Here is a 21,463-nt window from a genome sequence, read left to right as displayed (position 1 = left end):
AGAATTAACTACTCCCTACACTAGGCAGAGACAGCACAAGCGTGGGCTATAGTCAGAGGGACCAGGGAACTACACTTCACTCTGCCACTTACTGCCTTAGCAATTTACTTAGTTTTCTAGTGAAAATGATACTTAGCTTTCCAATTTAAAATAAAAACCTAGCAGATAATGCAGCACAATGCTTATGTCTGAGTAAAAAGCAGAAAAAGAGATTATTATCATTATTACCCCAAGAGGAGTAGTTGCATATTTATCCTGGAAAAGAGCTATAAATTATTTAATTATTTTCCTTGATTTGACTATTTCTTTCAAGTTCAAAATTTCTGCCCTCCAAGCTCCTGCCCCCTGCACCTTTCCCCAGGTGGCTTGCACATAATGGAAGGTAAGAACTTATAAGACTTAGAAGACCCACAGGCTTAGACCCTAAGTTAGTTACACTGCCCATAAGCGTGAGGAGACACGCTTTCTGCTCTCTTCCCAGTTTCAGGGAAAGGTGTAAGTGCTGTATTTGGGCTGTATTACCCGAAAGACCTTGTTTCACCTGCAGGGAAAGGATGGCCAGTAATACTCAACCTCAGCAGTAGACCCAAATGTGTAGGGCAGATGTATAGAGAAGAGATCAATAACCTTGATCTTTGCTGCTGGGCGACCACCCAGTCGTGGGTAGGAAGAGGCCACCGTTTTCCATAATGTTTCTTTGGAGGCTGACTCTGCAGGCTCTCTAAAGCACACCGAAACTTGAAATTCTCTCAAATATCACGAATAATTATTTATAAAATCTTAAGCAGAGATTCATGACATTTATGGGAAGCACATAAAAATGAAAGAAAATGGCCGGGCGCGGTGGCTCACGCCTGTAATCCCAGCACATTGGGAGGCCGAGGCGGGCAGATCCCAAGGTCAGGAGATCAAGATGATCCTGGCTAACCCGGCGAAACCCCGTCTCTACTGAAAATACAAAAAAATTAGCCGGGCGTGGTGGCGGGCGCCTGCAGTCCCAGCTCCTCGGGAGGCTGAGGCAGGAGAATGGCGTGAACCCGGGAGGCAGAGCTTGCAGTGAGCCAGATTCGCCACTGCACTCCAGCCTGGGCGACAGAGCGAGACTCCGTCTCAAAAAAAAAAAAAAAAAAAAAGAAAATATAACGTTCAGGGTTCTAAAGTGCAAACTTTCCAGAGAGGTTCTCCCTGCCTGTATATTTAGGAATGTCTTCTGAATTCTACTTTGGGGGAGGAGACAGGTGCCTCAATTCCTTTCTCCAAGCCCTTAACCAGAGGATTGCTGGATGGGACTAAGTGGACATTCCGGGTGTGCTATGAGTCAGGAGGATTCTGGTTTGACTGAAGACATTTACACTCTATGTCTATACTGGAACTTTCTGATATCTCCTTTGGTACTTATTCATAAAAATATTCATTTATTTTATGGGTTTTGTTTGTTTGTTTGTTTGAGCTGGAGTCTCCCTCTATCACCCAGGCTAGAGTGCAAGGCCACGATCTCAGCTCACTTCAACCTCCGCCTCCTGGGTTCAAGTGATTCTCCTGCCTTAGCCTCCAGAGTAGCTGAGATTACAGGTGCATGCAACCACACCCAGGTAATTTTTGTATTTTTAGTAGAGATGGAGTTTTGCCATGTTGGCCAGGCTGGTCTCGAACTCCTGACCTCAGATGATCCACCTGCCTCGGCCTCCCAAAGTGCTGGGATTACAGGCATGAGCCATTGCTCCTGGCCTATTTTATGTTTTTTTGAAAATGAGCTTGTGCATAAAGATAGTGAGTGTTGTGATGATCATAAAAGAAAATATACATAAAGAGGTAAAAAGCCTGAAAACTTTCTGAGAGCTTCTACACACCCTTCTCCCTTCTCCTCCCACCCTCCTCCATGCAGGGCTGGGGTGATGCACCCATTTGTCATCAGCCCTCTGGGATGCTTTAGTGCCACCATTGGTTTTGAAAGAACACACCAGGGAAAGGGAAAGCCGTGTGCTGAAATTTAGGGGAGGCTCTGAAGACTACACTCATCTCCACCTTATCTTCAACCCAAATTGTCTGCCTTGTTCACATTTCATTAGCACTAATTTCTAGAGGGCTTGTCTAGTGAGTTAGATATTTTGTTCCCAAATGTCCACTGTACATATGCAGGCATCCTTAGAAGGATGACACAATAATCTACCATGAGCCTTCCATTAGGGCATGAACACAGAGTTGATGGCATCAGGCAACCCACTGAGAACACAAGTGAGGTGCATGAGGCAAGGAAGCCTCACTGAGGAACAAAATTAGGTTTTCCAGCCTGAGGACTTTGCAAAAAAGGAGGAAAATGGGGTAGGAATGATTTGCAGGTGCATTTGTGTGTGGGGAGGCTGCCTATGGGGGTAAGGTAGGAGGGGGAACATGAGGGCGTCCGATGGGACAGTGGAATGAGAACCCAAAGACACATTTTATGTACTAAGATATTATAGAACATTTTGAAGTGTGAGGGAGCCCAGGTTCTCTCTTTAAAATTCCTTTATGATGAGTCTGTTCAAGGAGGCCTCAATGTTCCTCTCAGCTTTTCTAAACTTTAGACGGTTCTTCATACCTCTAGGATCCTTGCCTTCCTTTTTTTAAATAAATATTTACTTTTAAAAAATTGCAATTTTAAATTCTTCCTCTATGTCTTGGAGTTGAAAATCTTATTAAAAGCTTCTTGCCAGTTTTGCAACTCAGAACTGTCTTTCTCAAGGATCTGGGAGTCATCTCTTTGAAAAGAAATAATCAAAAAAGATAGCATCCCTATCTCCCAGTTTCTACGGGAGGATAGGAGCCTAACATTTTCCAAGTTGTAAAACTGCCTCCTGTCCTGAAGATAGGAGGAAATGTACTTTTCCACTGGGTAAGGCCAATAAGCCAACAGATGCCCTAAAATGCCTCCTCCATCCCCAATCTTAGCTCTTAAAAGCTCTCCAGCCATTTTTTACCAGTGGAGTTAAGACTGAGTTCTGGTGCCCTTTCCATTATTGCGACAGCCTTAAAGTCTTCCTTGCCTGTGTGATTTTGTGTGCTACAATTTTTTTAAGCCCTAAAGGAATTTGCTTTTTGATAAGAATTCATTAACAAAAAGTGGGCCTCAGGATGAATCAGTTTACAACATACAGAATTAACATTAAAATGAGATAAGTAACTTTTATAGAAATATTGACCAGAGAATGTCCTTTCAAATGTTTTTCCTCCTAGCATGACAAAAAGTTTTAGTTTGTAAAAATTATGTTATGTTTGCTCCTAAAGTTTTAAGAACATATTAATTGCATAAACTATACTCCTATATAAACATCTTAAGAATATTTATTTCATAAGATTGACATTAACTGTTGAGTTCCTCTGTTTCTGCAAACATGTTAGTTCACATGCAGTTTTATTTGATGCTACACAACATGTATATCAATTGTCACTTTCTTTTCATGTTTCTTTTCTTTTCCTTTTTTTCCGGCTTTATTTTGGTATAATTGACAAACACTGTATATATTTACAGTGTACTATGTGATGATGCTTTGACATGTGCAGACATTGTGAGAGGATTGCCATGATCAAGCTAATTAACATTGCCTTCACTTCACAGAGTTATCATTTTTTTGAAAATTTTACAAAATTATTGCAATCTTTGCTTTGACAGTCCAATGAAAATGCTGGCCCTTGTTTCTTACACACTTTCTTGGACAACAAAAAGTGCTAAACTTACCAGCTGCCTTAGGTTTACCACTGGCCTTCCATGGAAAGAGTCCTGGGGTGGAAATGGTCCCCTTCTGAGGGAGTCTGCTAAAACCACAAACCTCACTCCTTCATTAAAACAAAGCGAAACAAAATTCACACAACTGCATTTTTAACCTGTGTTTGCATAACAATGAGTTTCATTCTTCACTCTGCCTAATTTATTCCCCATAGTGATTCGCCTCAGGCCCCCAGTCCTTGCTCACTCTAATCAATCTAGTGGCTAAAGACAAAGCTTAGTGCTTTTTTAGAATTAGTAACAAAATGCTAACAGTGGTTCTTCTGTAGAGACCCTGTTTTATAGGGAAATGAGGCAACTAGAGAAAGCCCTGAACACTTTCCTTATGGAACTTTGTGACTTAGTTAAATTACCATCCCCAAAGCCTTCCAGGTTAGCAATAATTAGACAGCAACTAAGTGACCCCACCATGATAGCTTCTTTGCATAATAATCTAATGCCTGAAACACTCATAGGAGTAATGTATTGTTACCTCTGCTTTGCAGATAAGGTAGGGTAGAGAGGTTACCCATCATACTCCAGATTTCACAAGTGAAAAAGTTGGCAGATCTCTATTTCAAAATTCATTTCAGGTGGCTTCAAAATCCGTGAATTGTATATGCCTTGTGCTATTTTCTTACCTGTAAAATTGACAGAGTGATAATTGATGTGTAAGTTACATTTCAAGCTTGGAATTCTCAGAGCTGTAGTCCTGAAAGAGAGTGTCTTGGACCCAGAGAAGTGTGCAGAATCCAGACTTTTCAATGAAGGCAGTAGAAACAGTTCTCTTTTTTGAGACACTTAAAACCTTTTACCCCACTGGTTCACTCAAGTGCATCTAACGGTACAGATCACTTGGTCCAACTAGAGGACAACTCTCTGCCTCTCCAGTGAGCAGATCCAGTCTTTGCCTCCATGTTTCCATACATTTTTTTTTTTAAACCCAGAAAAGTGGTATTTACTGTCAATCTGTTCTTGAGATGCTTCTAGGGTATGGCAGAGGAAACGGTCCACAATGTCAGGTGTATTCCTGGCTCTGCCTGCTTTTCTTTTCTTTGACCTTCCATAAACAAGCAACTTCATTTCTCTAAGCCTTCATTTAACTTCTTAAAGAGCGGTGACAATAACACCCATCTTACGGAGATTTTCTGATAATAAGATAGAGTAGAATCTCAGAGATCCTTGAGTTCTCCAGGCTGAATGCATTATATAAAAGTAATTACTTAGTATGAACAGCTAGGAGACATTTCATTCTAGTCAGGCGGTGTCTCTGGTATTTGTTTTGGACAAATAAAGCAAGCTTAAAGGAAACTCGGCTATCACTTTTTTAATGCTCTTATTTTATAGATGAAGAACATGCACAATTATGTAACATTATGAAACTGAGTTCAGTTAGGCTAAGAGTCTTTCTCAAAATCCTCAATAATAAATGTTCTGTAATGTAGATATGCATACAGTCTACGAAGGCAAACAGTATTTAACTTGCTTGAGGTAGTACCTACTCTTTTGTTTTATAATAAGGTTGTGTCAGTTTTCCCAAAGAAGTGCTATGAAGAGATTACTTTTAATTATTTTTAATGTCTCTAACTTAAATATATATATATTATATGGATATAAAAGCATTATAACTTTTTTGTATGAGTGCCAATAAAATCAACCAAGACTTTAATAGGACACAACTCCAAACACTTGGATTACCCCTGACACTGTGTTTGCGGTGGGATAAAGCTTTACGTGGTGACACATTCTGCCTGGAATGCTGGCTCCATCTGCTTTCAACATTCCACTTATACTCAAATGTACATAAATTATATACATATATAAATTAAAAATTATGCTCATAAGTTTTAATTGCCCATTTTATACTTAGTATCTATGCATCATTGGCTATCTTGTACCACTTTAGGTCTTATTTTCCTAGGTATAAAATAAAGCTACTTGATCAAGACCCTGGGGGTCTGTGTGTGTGTGTGTGTACATATGTCATCCTTTGTCCATAGGATTACACTTCATACAAAGTAGGGTCTTAATAAATATGTGTTGTTTGATGATTGATTTGTTTTTCTTTAAATATACTTAACTCATTGACTTGTACAGCAATATTTAATGAATACCACTTTTGTGCAAGTATACAAAAAAAAGAATCATATACAAGTATACAAAAAAAAGAATCATGTATCCTGATTTTCAAGACTGCACAGTTTAGCTGAAGAGCTACAAATCACTTACAAATAGGTAAATGACAAAAGACAATACATGTGACTCCAGTAGAATTCAGGGAAAGATGTAGCCTCCTGTGGGTACAGAATTCTTAGGGGAGATGGGATTTTCAGTGAGCACTGATTGGAACTTAGAGGAAGAACAGAAGGAAGGAGGTCATTCCAAGCTGATGGACTGACTAAGTAAAGGCTGAAGCTGGCTGATTCTGTTGGAGAATCACTTAGAAGTGATTAAATAGAAATTCTGAGAGCTTTGTGAAGTTTAGGTTGGAGACTAGATTGATTTTTCACTTAGCATATTTGTTAAATAATTTATTGATTCACTGCAATTAAAGTTATATCTAATTAATTGCATATTGAGTTTCACTAGGCTTAATGTTATAGGACTAGAACAATGAGATGAAATAGACACTGGTGTTTTTATAAAGAAGGTCTCATAACTGCTAGAACTTCAGTTATTATAGACTTTCTGCCATAGTGACATAAAATTTGTCAGCAATGCTTTTTTGTTTTGATTGAAAATTACTATTATATGATTCCTTATAGTGAAGGAATGGGAGGAGAAGTACCTCTCCCATGTGTTTTTCCAAAGACCTCTATGGTCTCCTCTTGCAGTGGTGAGATGGGTTTTCTTGAAATTCTTTGGCAGTTGGCAAGAAACCAAAAATCTGGATTGTTCTACCTCAAAGACTGATCTGCTCAGATCTTCTTTTCTCTGTGGCATCTTTCTCTTATTAGAGTCTTGGGACACAATTTTGCTTTTGCTTTTGGGTATTCTCATGCAGTCTGTTAGATAGATATTAAAGTTGACAGTGATGCTTCTTGTCCATGTGTATGAAGTAACTAAAAGTTTGGAGAGAACGAACAGCCAATGCCACAAAAAAACAAAATAAGCTTTGGGTCTAAAGTATTTTGATTTCCTCTCCCCATCATCAATTTTTGAGACGCACTTGTAACTAATTGTTTTCCTTTAAAAATAGATTTATGGCCACCAGAGGGGGCATCTTCCAACAAAGAGACCACAGCAAATAATAAAAGCTTACCTGTTAAATCTCCCAGCCTGATGTGGAGCATAATTAGCAGAGAAACCAAGCCAATTGCTGTGGGATGTTTTGCAGAACAGACGCTTTTCTTCCATCCTCTCTCTAAGATGGCTCTTCTTTTTTTGTTAGTTTAAAGAGATTCTAAATCCCAATAATAGTTAAGTTTAGAGAAACACTCTGAGTGACACACCAAATATTTTAATTAACTGCTAAAGCTGGTTCAGATTAATGATCTCCTTATCCCTGTGTGGTATGCACACAGTGGTGGATTAAACCTGCCCTTAAACTAGGGTATTTTTTTTTTAGTTCTATAGTGTTTAGAGAGAAATGCCTGCTTAACATATTAGTCGTTGAAATTGTTGAGTATAATATTTGTTCTGGCACTAACTTTCTCTTTGAATTTGTGAGATGTCTGGAGGAAATTTCAGATGCTCAAGGAGAGCCAATTTATTGGTCTGTTTTGTTATGTTCAATGTAGGAAAGTTGTAGCCTCTTCAATCCTCCATTAGCCAGATTCTAGAGAGCAAGGCATGAATGATAGCAATTTAGTTATCACGTTCTATTTCCAGCAGAATTGTTTGTAGTTTAGCTCAAAATATCCATCTTCTTAATTTTAACTGGTTTTGCCAGTTGCCAGTTAAACCAGATTGCAAGTGAAAATGAATATCATCAACACACTTAAATATTTCTGTGCACGGTACAAAGCAGACTGTAGATGATTATAGACTACTGGAAAATGTGTTTCCACAGAAACTTTCTTCTAAATTGCTAGGAGTGTGTTAGACTTTAAGATTACTCATAGGCATGTGCTCAAAAATTTGGTAAACTTTAAAATTTTTTTATTTTACTTTAAAAGTATATTATAAAGAAAGCAATATTCTCTAAGGCAATGAATCATCTATTCCCTTCCAGTTTAAAAATGGTACATGGAACATTTATGTTATACAGAAAAATTACTTTGAATAGCTGTGTGTGATCATTTTAAACAAAGCAAATCACTAAACTTCGGCATGACATTGCTGATCACCTCTTCTTTTTTAAATTTGTATAAATTTATGGGACATATGTGTAATTTTGTTACATGCATAGATTGTGTAGTGGTGAAGTCGGGGCTTTTAAAGTATCCATCACCCAAATAAAGTACACTGTACCCCAAAACCTCCATCATCCACCCCCCTCAGCCCCCTTACCTTTTTGAGTCTTCATTATCTATCATTTGACACTCTACACCTTTGTGTACTCATTATTTAGCTCCCACTTATAAGTAAGAATATGTGGTATTTGTCTTCTGTGTCTGACTTGCTTCACTTAAGATAATGGTCTCTAATTCCATCCATTGTGCTGCAAAAAACATGATTTCATTCTTTTTATGGCTGAATAGTATCCCATTGGGTATATATGCCACATTTTCTTTATCCAGTCATTTGTTGATAAACACTAAGGTTGATTCTGTATTTTTGCTATTGTGACTAGTGCTGCAGTAAACATACGGGCACAGGTATCTTTTTGATACAATGATTTCTTTTCCTGTGCATAGACACCCAATAATGGGATTGCTGGATAGAATAGTAGTTCTGTTTTTAGTTTTTGAGAAATCACCACGCTGTTTTCCATAGAGGTTGTGCTAATTTACATTCCCAGGGACAGTGTATAAGAGTTCCCTTTCCTCTACAAACTCACCAATATTTGTTATACTTTATCTTTTCAATAATAGCCATTCTGACTAGTGTTAAGATGATACTGTAGTTTTACTTTGAACTTCTCTAATAATTAGTGATGTTGAGCATTTTTCATGTCTGTTGGCCATTTTTATGTCTTCTTTCGAGAAATGTCTATTAATGTCTTTTGCCCACTTTTTAATGGGATTATTTCTTTGATTTTTTGTTGAGTTGTTTGAACTTCTTGTAATTTCTAGATATGAATCCTCTGTCAGACAAATAGTTCGCAAATATTTTCTCCCATTCTGTAGATTGTCTGTTCACTCTACTGATTATTTCTTTTGCTGTGCAGAAGCTTTTTAGTTTAAGTCTCATTTTTCTATTTTTGTTTTTGTTGCTGGTGCTTTGGGGATCTTAGTCATGAATTCTTTACCTAGACCAATGTCCAGAAGAGTTTTTCCTAGGTTTTCTTCTAGTGTTTTTTATATAGTTTTAGGTCTTATGTTTATGTCTTTGATTCATCTGAAGTTGATTTTTGTATACAGTGAAAGATAGGGGTTCAGTTTCACTTTTCTGCATACGATGATCCAATTTTCCCAGACTGTTTATTGAAAAGGTTGTCCTTTCTCTAGTGTATGTTCTTGTCTATTTTGTCAAATATCAGTTGGCTATAAAAATGTGGCTTTATTTCTGGGATGTTTATTTTGTTCCACCAATCTATGTGTCTATTTTTATAATAGTACCATACTGTTTTGGTTACTATTGACTTGTAGTAAAGTATGAAATCAGGTAATGTGATGTCTTCAGCTTTGTTCTTTTTGCTTAGGATTGGTTTGGCAATTTGGGCTCTTTTCTGGTTCTGTATGAATATTATGATTGTTTTTCTAATTCTTTGAAAAATGATGTTGGTATTTTGATAGAGATTACATTAACTCTGTAGATTGCCTTGAGCAGGATTGTCATTTTAATGATATCAATATTAATTCTTCTAACCCATGAGCAGGAGATGTTTTTCCATTTGTTTATGTTATCTATGATTTCTTTCATCAGCATTTTCTATTTTTCCTTGTAGAAATATTTTGCCTTCTTAGTTAAATATATACCTAGATATTTCATTATTTTTTGTAGCTATTGTAAATGGGATTGTCTTCTTGATTTGGTTCTCAGTTAGATTGTAATTGGTATATAGAATTAATACTGATTTTTGTACACTGATTTTGCATCCTGCTGAATTCATTTATCAAATCTAGACATTTTTGGTGGAGTCTTTAGTTGTTCTAGATGTAAGATTATATAATCAGTGAACAGGAATAACTTGACTTCCTCTTTTCCAATTTGGATGCCTTTAATTTCTTTTCCTTGCCTGGTTTATCTGGCTAGGATTTTTAGTACTATGTTGAATAGAAGTGGCGAAAGCGATTACCTCTTCTTGGTCTTCCTAAGCAACTTCCCTAGTTTATCTCTTCTCTTTTCATCTTTGTAGCTGTAGCCAAATATGCCACTCTACTTCCACTAGCTCCTTCATAATGAACTTGGAATTATCTTCTGATAATGCACTTCTTTTTAAGGAATATTTAAGACTGATAAATTTCAGAATCAAATCAGACTATTTAATCCAAAAATGGCCTTCCTATACCACCAGGCCCTCTGAAAATGCCCAGTGTTTTTTAAAAAATCACACTGTACCCCTTTCTCTGCTAATAAATTCACACAGCAGCAGTACCTCAATACATATTCTATATGCTTTTCTTCTCACTCACCCCAACCTTCTCCTTTGGCTTATCCTATTTTTTTTTTTTTTAAGAATGCTCTTTCCTTTCACATTTCTATATGTTAATGCATTATCATTCAGGGTCCATGTCTATGATTTGGATGTTTGTCCTCTTCAAACCTCATGTTCCAATTTGATTCCCAAGGTGGCAATGCTGGAAGGTGGGGCCTGGTGGGAAGTATTTGGGTCATGTGGGTGGATTAATTATGAGAAGATTAATGCCCTCTGTCAAGAGTCAGGGAGTTCTTGCTGTATTTATTACTTGAGAGCTGGTTGTTAAAAAGATCCTGACAGCACCCTCCTCCACTTCCTCTGTCCCCATAGGAACCCACCCATCTCTCACCACTTAATCTCTTGGCACACACTGGCTCCCTTCTGCTTTTGGAGGTGAGGCCCTTACCAGATGCAGGTACCCAGTCTTGAACTTTCCAGTCACCAGAATCATAAGTTAAATAAACTTATTTTCCTTATAAACTACCCAGTCTCAGGCATTCTGTTATAGCAACTCTAAGAACTACCTCTTCCCAAAAACCTTCTGAGATATTCCCCTTGCTCCTCACTTATCCACACACCTCAGATTAGCCTTGAGATTGTACTTCTCCAGGAATGACAGTCACAGTATTTAAGCTCTGCATGGCATGGTCGTCCATGGATCAGAACCTAGCTGGTTGAATGTAATGGCTGCATGGCTAGCCTGCAGTCCTGTATCTCTCTCAACTAGTTTTCCTCATGTCCTTAAGGAAGAGTTCACAGACATCTTCCTGACTAAAAGATCACTACTCTGTGATCCTATAGCACCTGTGTGTGCCTCTGTCATGGCACTAATCACCCTGTGCTAGAATCACACTGTGTTATTGTCTCCATGCTCTGCCAGGTAGAACACCTGGCATATCTAGACACTCAGTAAAAGCTTGTTGCCAAACTGATTAAATTTTTTAAAACATGAATTGAGGCCAAACACAAGTCTTAATATGTCCCAGTCACTCTTCCTAGTAATTGCATTTATAAAATGCTCAGAAAATGTTTGTTGTATTAAATTTGAGCTCTTGATCTCTAATAAAATCTTATTAATCATTTAATAATAATGATGATGATGATACTGCCAAACAATTACATAGCAGTCACTATGTATCAGGCACTGAATTAAGTGCTTTATAGATGCTTATTTAATCCTCACTCTACCTTTGTGAGGTGGTTCTCTTATTTTTCCTGATTTTTAGAAGAAAACAAAAGCACAGAGAGATGAAATAAACTGTCTAGAATCCTGCATCTCATCAGTGGAATGACCAGGCTTCTAACCTAGGAAGTCTAACTCCAAATCCAATACCTTTCAATACCTTTTTGCTCTGAATTAATTTCAATGAAAGCCCTTTTTGATCTGATGAACCTATGGTATATATTCATTGTTTTCTTTTCCTAACCATCCATCCTTTCCATTAATTACTAGCACTCTGACACTGCTCACAGCGAGTTGTAGAATATTTTCAATCAAAAGCATGTAAATAACTGTCTTACCACCAACATTCATCCTTGAAATTTTCTTGCTAAGACATGAAATTGTTGCCTCCACACTTAAACTATTTATTTCCTGCCTCTAGTTTTTCATTTGCCTTGTCCTGGTTTTCTAGCTGAGGACAACTTGTAAAAGTCTGTTACCCCTTCACCCTGCCTTCAGCACTCAGCTTCTCAGTAACTCATGGATTCCCTGGGCATCTGCTACCACTCATACCCCAGTGCTTCCAGTATCTTTTCCCCTCATCTTAATTTCTCACACATTTCAGTTCCAAGTCTCTAAAATAGATACTGACTTTTCTTTCACAATTAAATAAAAAAAAAATCCCTGAAGATTATTACTCTTATCTTAATTCATATTCTGAAATATTTATCCCTTAATTATACTAGCAGCATTACGTGGCTAATCTTTTGAACTAATTATCATTGCAATATGTTTAATGAGATACATTAAGTATGTCGCAATAATTTTTTTTACTTAAAAAGGAAAATATATACATACATGTGTATCTTAAATCCATCCACATATGTCTTAAATCTATCTATCTCTCTGTCTCTTAAATTTGTCCTGTTATCCTCCTTTCCTCAATCCTTTTACAGTGACTCTGATATTTATTACCTTGTGCTATGGTTTGAATGTGTTGCCCCAAAACCATGCATTGAAAACTTAATGCCCAATGCAACGGTGTTGGGAGCTGGGGGCCTAATGGGAGGTGATTAGGCATGAATGGGTTAATGCCATTATCGGGGGAGTGAGTTTGTTATTGCAGTAATTATAAAAGGGAGAGTTTGGTTCTTTTCTTTGTGTCACTCTCTTTTGTCCCTCTACTGTGAGATAACACAGAAAGAAAATCCTTCCTAGACACTTATTTCCTTGATCTTGGGCTTCTCAGCCTCCAGAACTATGAGCAAATACATTTTGGTTCGTTAGTTCGTTATAATTTACCCAGTCTGTGATATTTTGTTACCACAGCACAGGTAGACTGAGCTACCTTGCAATTAGACGGTGATGCTAGTTTCTCATATGGCCTCTCCTTCTTGAATCTTCCCTCTGTTCCAATTATCATTCATACAGTTGAAGCAATTATACTAAAACCTTCTTCATAAGGATCATTTCTAGATGATAGCATTATAAGTGATTTCAATTCCTTTATTATTTTCTATATTTTAAAAATTTTCTGCAATGAACATACTTTCTTAAAACAATTACAGTAATTATATTTTTTCCCAAGAAAAAGAACAATAGCAGCTATTTTATAAGATATGCTAAGGGACTACTATTTTTTTCTCTAAAATCTAAATAGGCATTATTAGGCCCCTTCTTGGCCATTCAGTTAGGCATGCTGACCAACATAGACTCTCGCTCAGCCTCTATGAACAAGGAGCTGTTCACTGAGATATAGGATTGCTCAGAGCTGCCCCTAATAATTTATTCATTCATCTCCTTCCCTTCTTAGTATGGGAATTCTGAGACTGGCTCATTCATTCCACAAATGTTTATGAGATGCATCTTAATGATCAAGTTAATGCTTGAGATTGAGTGATTGAGTGGTGATCAAAGCATGTCCAGCTGTATTTTCATGTTGCTTACAGACTTTTCATCTTTACATCTCTCAGCCCCAAGTGTAGTGTTAAGCACTCAGGAGATCTCTCCAAATAACTGCTCTTGATTTAGGATTTTTATCAGTCCACTGTATTAAATTGCCAAAAATTATAATATTCATAGAATTACTTAAACCTCATTGTCTCTAATCAGGTAAGGAAAATATTTCAGACATTAGGCACTTTTGATTTCAGGAAAATTTTTTTCCAACTTTTATTTTAGATTCGGAGGTACATGTGCAGGTTTGTTACATGGTCTAGAAAATTTTTTAAATCTTAACTACATATATCCCAGTTACAGATCAATGAAAGAGTAACCTTCCTCCCTGCCCCCTGCCAAGTAACCAATTTTGAAACCAAGTAATATGTTAGGTGTCCAAAATAACATCAGAGATAAACAATAATTTATCCTTAATTTTTGCTCCCTCATCTCAATATTTAGGGTCCCTTGTCACTGCTATATTACAGGTATTATAATATACTTTCCATAGTTCTGCTTTCTTTAATACCTGCTTTCTCAGGTTTTGAACATGTGCTTTGTGGCTTAGCCCTGTGGTAAACATTTTACATGTATCACTTGTTAACTTCTCACAATAATGACATGAGGTAATTTCATTATCCTTATCTTGCAGATGAAACCCTGAGGCTTTCAGAGACGTGAGGTACCGTGCCAAGGCCACACCACTGGTAAGTGAAATTGACACTGAAGGCTAAAATCTCAATGGCCAAGTCCTTGCCAATGCTCATGTCTCAGTCCAAATGGTCTCATGTCTCCTTGTAGCTTAATGAATCATCAGCCTGGTTTCATCCTGAAAAACCTGGTTTATATCTGTTCTGTCCAGAGATGTGTGTGCACAGAGAGTGCCTGTTTTCACACAGTATGCCTGGAATCAGCCTCAGGTCATGGTAAGATAACCAAGGAAGTAACCCCTTTATCAAGTCCCTGGAAGCCAGCCCAATGGACCCAATCTCTGTTCGAACTTCTACCTGCTATGTGGGATGGTTGTCATTAGTAACCCATGTTTTCCTATATGTGTTTCTGCATTGCCATTCTCATCCAACGTCCGCAAATAATAGGGCTGAATTTCTCTTGTGGATTACTCTCTTTTCTAAATTTTATTCTCATGTAGAGGGCCCCGAACGTGCTAGGAATGAGGAAGTTTGGGTTTTTGTAACTGAGCTAATTTTGGGAGGAGGGAGGTTGATTTCAGTTTTACGTGCTGAGTTCTCAAGGTAGAACTAGGTTACTCCAGTAAGAAATCTTTTCCTTCTTTTGGGTTTTTTTTTCTGTTTTAAGGTTGCTATCAATGACATCCAATGTCACTGCATGAGACTAATGTAGTGTCAGATTAAATCAAATAATGGTGTCTGTCTAATTGTTTTGCAAATGAACAACCCAAGTCACTTACATTCAATGTAGCTTGACTTTCTGAAGATTTAAATAGAAAAGGTGTTTCTCTGGAATAGTGATCTTTGCAGGATTCCTGAGCTACTTGTGCAGTGATGAAAGTGCCTAGCTATTCATCAGCTTGGCTTATTTGACCCAAATGAGGTGAATGGAAAAGATATAAATTCTAAGTCTGTGACACCATCACCTGCCACCTGTCACCTGTCACCTCCACGTCGGAATCTTGAACTGCTCTTAACATAAATTGAAAAGGAAGTTGAACAACCTTTATCTACTGCAAAATGTTATTTTATTTAAAGCTTCACAACTACAGTCTTGGTGGGGGTGTTCAACATGACTGGCAGCTGCCTTTGATTTACCTGGGAGCACTGAAATGAAAATCACAGCCAGCCATCACCTTAAAATTATTGGGGTGGAGTGCTGGGAGAAATTCTCTGAATTTATGATTTATTTGCTCTTTTGGTCACAGGTAGTATTTCACATCCCACTCTAGACTTACATACACAGCAGCGTGTATGGGCATGGCCATACCAATTGTTAAAATATTAAAATACTTCTATGCCAGTTGATAAATAGTCACTGCATTCAGCCTCCTAAGTAACTCCCTTCCGGTCCAAGGCCTTCCCTCAGGATCCCAGGAGATTCCCACAATCCAGCAAATAAAACAAATAACCCTAACACAGCAAGATTCTTCTGGAACTCTGCACCAATACTGAGGCTTCTGCCATTCTGTTGTTAAATATTTTAAATATTGCCCCTGAAATGAGGAGTGGAGAACTTGAGTGGGCTGGCTTTAACACAGGATCAATTGTAAAAATGCTTTTTTATTGGTTGCTTTGGATCTTCTATAAAACTTCAGTGGAAGATATTGTCTATTATGAGTCCATTGTCTCTTATTACAGAATTCATGCGATACATTTTTAAATTTCTTCAAGGGTGCCTTATTCTGGGAATGTAATTTACTTTCCAAGGAAGACAAAAACTAAAAGGCTCTTGTTTCTTTTAATCGGGTAGAAGGAATACATTGCAATGTAGTTTTCTTTTTACTTTGTCCTTCTGGAATTCTAGTACTAAAATTAACACCTAGTTGAACAATAAAATTATGCAAGCTATTTGATGTGTCTGTCTTTCCTCTTAAATGACTGATTTGCTAATTTTAAAATTGTATTCTTTTTAATATGATTTAATGTTAGAAGTTGCATTAAAAAAATTGGGGGTATGGGGATAGGTTTTTAAAAAATCATACCTAAATTGAGCATGTTCTATTCTTGGCTGTGCTAAGTGCCTTGGGTGCCAAGAGCTGCAGGGATGCCCCAATGCTTCATGGCGTTCTACTGAACAACTTCCATACTTTTGCTGTTATTCCTCTGAAGTTAGAACTGAAATTTCTTATTATTAAAATAAAAATAGGTTTGAATAAATATTAAAAATCCATTTAATTGTCCATGTTTCCTATTCAGGAATCTTCTGCTGAGGTTTGCAAACCTTTAAAGTTGACCTGGTTAGATATGAGAAAAGGAAATCTGAAAATATCCATTATAATATTATTCTTATTTTACATTTTGCCTTATGTGATATTTACTTAGTTCATAGACGATTGCGATCTTTCCAGTTGCTTCTTTTTCCTAGCTTCCTTGTAGCCATTTCACAAGAACATGTTTATTTTGTAGAATTGGTAAAGGCAGAAAGAGGTTAAATTCAAAACACTCATTCTGCGAAACAAATTAACTAGAAAAAGAAAAAGGGGCTTGAAAATTAAATGTTGAGAAGACTGCTTGGAGTATATGCCAGTTTTCAATTGTCTGTGCATGTCATTTTCTTTTTTTTAATTATACTTTAAGTTCGAGGGTACATGTGCACAATATGCAGGTTTGTTACATATGTATACATGTGCCATGTTGGTGTGCTGCACCCATTAACTCATCATTTACATTAGGTATATCTCCTACAACACTCTCTTTTACCCTGTATACCATGAATGATAAGCCAAAATAAATACAAAACTTACTTTAATGCATTCTATGTACCTTCAGTAGTTTGTGCATTCCATAAATATTGAGATACTATGCTTTTATTTTTGTGCATCTCATTCTTAGTTCAAGGCTTTATACATAATATGTGCTCAGTGATTGTTTACTCAATTTTATGTATTATGTGCTTAGCACATTGGAGAATAATTAGGTCCCTTTTTCTTACAATTTCTGTGTGTTTTAAATCTCTTATTTAAAGTTCTGCCATTCTGCCAATCAAAAGAATAATCATTATCATCCATCTGTTCTACCTTTTCAGTTACCCAATCAATCAATAATATATTACTTACTGTGTGCCAAACACATTTCCAAAAAAATACATAGCAAAAGAAAACATTTTTTTACCCAATAAATTTTACTTACCTTACGCATTAAAAGATCAATAAGTAAATATTTTTCTACATAATGGACTAATTGAAATAAAAGTTTGAAAAAGGTCTATGGAAACAGAGAGGAGGGATTCATCAGCTCTGTACTAAGAAATTCAGGACAATCTTCACAGAGGGGTTGATATTTGTGCTGTAACTGATGAATTCAGTTGAAAATATTAATATGAGTTTCCTGGTAGACAGAAGTGGAAAGGGCAAAGACATTCCAGATTATTGAACCACCTTATTCAATAATTGCTGGTTTAAGAAAGATTGAGATGTTCATGTTGCATAGGAAGGAAATATGGTAGATAAACTTGGAGAGGTAGGGGAGATGCTATTGTGAAAGACCTTTCATACCATCCTGTGAAATGGAGCTTTAGTCTATAGGTAAAGGACAACTAACAGAGGTGGTTGGCCATGGATTTAAATTTCAACTGTCAACTTGTGTTGATATTCACAGACCAATGAAAAGGGGGAGGCATCTCACTTAGATTTTTCTTTGCAGCTTACCTAACTCATAGACTCCTGTGTTGTGCTACTATGTAGAAGCCCTGCTACAAAAGTGTGAGATCTTACAGGTTAAAAGATAGAAATAATACGTTCATCAATTGATATGTGTTACTAAAAGAGTTTCTTTTTAAACAACTTGAATAATATTCATGTCTAAACGTTGGAACTACATGCTACCATTTATTTTAAAAATGCAGTATTCATTTCTTTATCATTTTAGATTATAATGGAAACCTTGACTTCTATACACTATGCTGCAAATTCGACTTGTACCTAAAAAGTATTCACGCTTGGCTTATGTGACATCTGTTGAGAAATTTAAATTACCCATTGACGGAGATCATTCAGATAGGAAAAGCTAAATCTACGTAGGAAAATTGAAAGGAAGTGAATTGGGCAGCTGCAAGAGAGAAATGATAAATCATCCACTTATGTCAGAGGAAAGTGCCTGCTTCTGTATTGTTGGTATGTCATGTAGTTCAGATTTGAAATACAAAGCCAATAATTTTTTCTTATATATAGCATCTGTCCATGAAGGGCTCAAACAGCATTTATATAATGGTTTCTCACAATATTTCTGTGGAATAAGGGATAGCCTATGATGGTAATTTATAGATGAGGAGATGGTGGTGATTGCTAGCAAAGTACTAGAAATGTTGTAGCATCACTCGCTAGGGATTTGGTGCAACAAGCAGGCAAACCAGAGAACAAGTCTGCTGTAGGTGGTTGAATTGTGGAAGGCAATGTGCTATGTGAAGATAGCTCCAGAAGTGTCATCAGAAATGGGGATTGGATAATGCCAAGATGGCTCCCATTCTTGCACTATTTGAAATAAAGAAACATGAAAGAAGTAAATTATCTTCCCCAAATTGAAAACAGTCTAATTTTTCTAGCCTGATTCCTTGTCCCCTGGGTTCAAGGGTGTTCTTTATTTTTCCATTACTTGATGTAGTTGCAATAGAAAGTATTTTTATTTTGTTTTATAATAAAAGAATAATGCCAATTTTACGTAAAATGTAAATTTTTAGCTCAATGTAAATAATTGTTGCATTTATTTACGTAAAAACTGAAGGAAGTTGGGAGACTGCCTTATAATTTACCTATATTTGGTAGGAATCAACGAAAGGCTTAGGAAAGAAAAATATCATTTTAAGTGATTTCTCCAAAAGACAGACAGGTGGAATTATTCTTGGGCATTTGCATGAACAAAGCAATTAGCAGTAGCTCTATTGTTAAATAGATTAATAGATAATTAATTTTAAACGCTTGAGAATTACTTTATTTTCTCTTGGTTCCTTACGTCTATATGTGTGTGATGATAAAACGGGGTGCCTCATTATATTAATTATTTGCATGTATTCAATAATGATCTGTTTCAGGCGCTCTGCCAAATTCCATACATACATCACCTTGTATAAACCTTAGATAATTTCCACCCCCCCAGTAACTCATGGATACCATAATTTTATTCACCCTTTATAAGAAAAACAAAACACAAAATACAGAGCTTAGTAAAGTTAACTTTAGACCACATTCCCACTGAGTGGCAGATTCTGAATTAGTATGTGGTGTCACCTGGCTCCATAGTGTGTGAGTTTAGCCACAGCTCCATGATTCTCCTGGGCCCAGCCTGTCCCCTTTGGAGCTGGGAAGAGCAGAGAAGAGAAGGTCTTGGTTCCTTCCAGAGGACAAGGGGTGTTTGCTCTGGGCATAGCAGTGCTAGAAAAATGGCTGAGGTGTCATGCCCAGGAAGCGCTGAGGACTCTCTGGGTGGCTTCTGCCTTAGTCTTTTGAGGGTGACACCATCCCCGCATGACTTCACAACCAGGATAAAGTCAGGAAAGATGGAGGGCCTGGCTGTGTGGCCAGCTGTGCTGACAAGCAAAGTGGAGACAATTAGTGATTCCTCCACATGGTTCCAGGGGACATGCACGCATAAGAGCAGCTGGGACTTCAGACACGATATGGCAGCTCAGCCAGAAGAGCCTCCTGTTGTTGCTGTTGCCAATTTTGGGTTGTTTACATCCCTTTGCTCATTACCTGAGAAGCCTCAGAGGGAAGTCTCAGAGCAGTCTCAGAGGATGGCACTGGTTGCATAGGAGATGAGGTGCCAGTGGAGGATTTTAAGCCATCTGCTAACATTTCTGGCTGTGTGCTACACTGGCCAATGTAAGGGACAGAGAAGAGAGGGCATATAGTTTGGGGAGGAATCTATTGCATTGATTGACTCGAAGTGAATTACAACAAGTACCCAGACCAGAGGTGGATGGAGAAGAGCAGTCAGATTTGAGTGGGAGTTTAGAGTCCTAAATAAATTTTGAGTTTTAAGAGCTGAGAGAAAGGCTCTACCTCCAGACTTACTCCTGTCGAATCCATCTTCCACCCTGAGGCCAGAATGATGTTTTTAAAATGTAAGTCATAAGTGACTCCTCATTAAAGTCACCTACAGAATAAAACCCCAGCTGTGAGGAGGCCACAGATAGGCTCCCAGAAACTAATTCCTTTCTATCTTTCTACTCTGACCTCCAACCACAGACATGGAGTGTCCTAAGTGAGCATCTTGCCTTTTCTACTTTGTTTGTCTTGCACAGGCCTATTTCTAGAGCCAGTGATTTTTTTTCCTTACATACTCCATGGTAAAAATCCTACTTACTTCTTTAGGAGCAGCGTAAATCACACCTGCCTTGGAAACTCTTCCTGATTTTCCCATCTCATACGACAACAAAAAAGGTCTTTCAACATGTCATTTTCATGGTTTATAACTTAATCTTTCAAAATCCAAATCTAGTATTGTTCTTTTCTGGCTGAAAACATTCACTGTTTTCCCTTTTCCTAAAGGTTAAAGTAGAACTTTACCCTAGATGAAACCAGCTTCATATAAAATAGTAAATACTTGAATATCATAATATTTATTATAGTATTTTTTAAAAAGTATACATGCGTAATAAATATTTGTTTGAGAAATATAGTTTTTAAGGTATTAAACATCAGAGGGGCTTCGACAAAAAGATTTTTAATTTCCTTTGTACCACACTACACTCTTAAATTATGGAAGATTATTTCAATATAAATATATCAAGCATCCTGTGATACTGTAAGAAAAATATCACTCAAAATCACCAAGGTAAATTCGTCACTTTTAGAGCATTCATATATGGAAACCCTGGCAAACAAGAAGAGCAGGAAATTAAGGGAGTTGTCTGCAGCTGGTGAATGTTATTTGGGGAGGGCAAAAAGTTCTTATTAGCAGGAAAACAGCAGGCAAATCACAGTTTCATAATTATGTCCAGTATTTATATAAACAAATTTTCTTGAACTGATCAAGATTTGTTTTTCTTTATTGAGAAAATATGACTTCTCTGCTTCCCTAGCTGGAGAAGAAAACGCTTTTGTTTTTTTCTGGAGCAATGGTAGGAAAACTCTCAAGCTTAGCATGAGGTCTGACATGCTCTGCATACCTACCTTTTAGTCAATCTTGTTTATTTAGCCCCAAACTGTTTCTTTGTGAAATGACTCATCGTTATTTATCTAAATTGGTTTTAAATGAGAATGTTTAACCAAAAGATCTGATCTGGATATTATGACAGCTGTTATAAA

At 37.1% G+C, this 21,463-nt stretch overlaps 1 long non-coding RNA gene and 1 other non-coding gene across 2 annotated transcripts in view; one reads left to right on the top strand and one right to left on the bottom strand.

Annotated features, from left to right (window-relative positions):
- LOC105739640 overlaps positions 1-21,463 on the top strand; it is a 316,721-nt gene that overhangs the window by 9,039 nt on the left and 286,219 nt on the right. Inside the window, exon 2 of the long non-coding RNA XR_001115590.2 lies at positions 14,180-14,234. This is a non-coding gene — a long non-coding RNA (uncharacterized LOC105739640). The remainder of the gene's footprint in view (positions 1-14,179; positions 14,235-21,463) is intronic.
- Positions 1-21,463, bottom strand: part of LOC100602285 — a 68,976-nt gene that overhangs the window by 33,166 nt on the left and 14,347 nt on the right. The gene's annotated exons all lie outside the window — the stretch shown is intronic.

This window comes from Nomascus leucogenys, chromosome 4 (assembly GCF_006542625.1).
Source record: "Nomascus leucogenys isolate Asia chromosome 4, Asia_NLE_v1, whole genome shotgun sequence".
In the NCBI taxonomy this organism is placed as follows: domain Eukaryota; kingdom Metazoa; phylum Chordata; class Mammalia; order Primates; family Hylobatidae; genus Nomascus; species Nomascus leucogenys.
Note: the sequence above shows the minus strand (reverse complement) of the source record. Positions and strands in the feature narration are given on the sequence as shown.